The 2,565-nt window shown below is 32.5% G+C and overlaps 1 long non-coding RNA gene across 1 annotated transcript; it reads left to right on the forward strand.

Annotated features, from left to right (window-relative positions):
• Window positions 1-1,457: 1,457 nt before the first annotated feature.
• LOC148230992 (uncharacterized) lies at window positions 1,458-2,176 on the forward strand. The gene is made up of 3 exons (XR_015810942.1): window positions 1,458-1,671; window positions 1,760-1,793; window positions 1,872-2,176. It is a non-coding gene; the product is annotated as an uncharacterized LOC148230992 (long non-coding RNA).
• Window positions 2,177-2,565: the final 389 nt, after the last annotated feature.

The raw sequence follows: 2,565 nt of genomic DNA on the forward strand, positions 1-2,565 counted from the left end.
CATCTTTACTAGCAATGCTGTTTCTAAACAACAACTATTAAAAAAAAAATTCACCTGAAAGATCGCATGCGCAACCAATCCAATTCCCGATAAGCAATTCATGGCGCACGCATATTGAGCTGGCCAGCCAGCCCCCCCGCGCTGCAGTCGGCTTTAGCCGCTCCCTTGGTATGGTTGTCTGTAGCCGATTTTTGAGCGATTACGTTTCATATTTACGTAAATTAAAAAATGAGTAAATGTTAAACATATTTAATTTTTACAAACGTTTTACAATCCCAAGGCATGCGCCGCATCTACCGCATGTATGGACCGCATGCCACTGACTGTACCCAGATTTTTTCTAAAATAATAATTCTATATTTAATCAATAATTTTTATATACAATTCATATTAAAAATAATCCAAGTTTCGAGTCCAGGGACTTTCGAGTTTCTAATATTGTTACGGTCGTAATGTTATAAATTAGATAAAGACGTAAATTTAGAAACAATTAACATTCTGAAACCTAAATGATTATAATATCTAATTTTAACTTCATAAATAAATTTCAATATTAATTAGAATTAAATTAGAGTATACATGAAATGATAAATTGCGTTTATGAATGTATAAATATATCCATTCATATCCATATAAATCTATAAATACATATTTCATTACGCATGTTACAGAACTACTATACGGTATGACAATTTCCGTCGTCAACCTTTTTGTGCTTTCATATCCTTGTTATCCGTATACGACGTCAAGAAATCTATGCTCATACATAAGTATAACTTAGTACTCACGAAAGAGCAATTTTACATAAATAGGCATATATATATATATATATATATATATATATATATATATATATATATATATATATATATATATATATATATATATATATATATATATATATATATATATATATATATATATATATATATATATATATATATATATATATATATATATATATATATATATATATATATATATATATATATATATAAATATTTCCTAAATAAACTATAATACATATATAAATTTCCGTATACTTCAGTATAAACTACATTGAATCGTCAATCACGATGATCAAATGAGCAATTATGACGTTGCATATAGCGTTCGTTCAACTACACAATAAATTTTAACTGCGCTGCTTTCATTTTATAAACGATCATAATAATTTCTTTGTTCTATTGTCGACAGCCACAGTTAGGTTTGTTCGTATCGTTTCGAAATAAAAAATCACTTAAACGCAAAACTGATATTATATTTACACCTGCGACATTTGAACCTTCGGATGGACGAAGGTTCTTTCTCCCCCTATTTTTCTCGTGTCTAAATATGGTGTCCCGTTGCGCGCAATTCCCCCCTCTGGCTAGCAGTAAATTAACATTGTGTATGTGTGAGGAAGTTAAACTAGTTTTTGCATTGTTTAATTCGAGCCGGTGCAGTGTTGCACGTACCTTATTCAAATGCGCAAGTTGGCGCATTGTCAAGAGACACGGGGATACCTGAGCCTCGAATAAGCATTTCTCTGAGATGCAGATACCGGGAGACCGATACACCGTCGACTATAGGGTGAACGGGAATCAATAAAGAACCGCCATACGTCACGGCTATTTAATTCCCATATGACTGCGAGTGCCACATCATGTTGTAACCTAATACGTTATTATGGTAAAACATCTATAGTAGTACACTGATAGCTTACTGAACTATGGATGTATATTATGGCGCAATATTCAGACCATTTTGTAATTATTAGGTCATTATAATAAGTGAAAGTCGGAGGAAGCAAGGTCTAACGAATAAGTTGATAATTGTTGACAGTAACGTTTAGCTGTAATTGTATGTATTTTTTTTGTTCTATACAAAAGATCCTAAAGAGCGCAGCTTAGATCTGAAAGGGAAGCTCTGGGTAGCGCAGTGTCCTTAGGAAGGCAGTCTGTTTGTGATGTAACATCTGAGCTACAGTTCCTCGGATCGTGGCACCAGTGTTTCTGGCTCCACATGACCAAGGGCGGAGCTCCTGCGGCAGATCTACCGCATCTATAAAAGTACGGTTATTAACAGTAGTGAAGTGATTGATAAATGGCGTTTTGATTTATGCAGTAACTAAATCATTGCTATTTCTCGTGATAGTTCTATATTGAAACTTGTCTAGTCTATTATCTTGTTATTAAAAAACGGATTTTGTATTTTTAGTATAACATGTACATAAGAACTTGCTTCATTACTTCCTTCTATTTTCATGAAGTTGACTATATGTTTTTGATAATAAAAAAGTCAATTGGGTCAGGTTTTGTTGTTGTTTGCCTGTCGAATGGACCACACAGTCATTTATACGGATGATTGGGTGCAAATGATTTCGTGAATATTATAACAGTAACTTTTCTCCCAAAAATTAGCAAGTTTAATAACAAGGTGACTCAGCGATATTGTTATGTCTTTTTAATCCGGAATCTCTGGTTCTTGTAAATAAATATTGATAAGTATGTAAATATGTATATGAGATCAACTTTGTATGGAAAAGTTGATCTCATATACATTTACTAGCACCTACTATATAGA

Source organism: Plectrocnemia conspersa, unplaced genomic scaffold, assembly GCF_051122295.1.
Source record: "Plectrocnemia conspersa isolate PC_06_02 unplaced genomic scaffold, ASM5112229v1 ptg000010l, whole genome shotgun sequence".
Classification (NCBI taxonomy): domain Eukaryota; kingdom Metazoa; phylum Arthropoda; class Insecta; order Trichoptera; family Polycentropodidae; genus Plectrocnemia; species Plectrocnemia conspersa.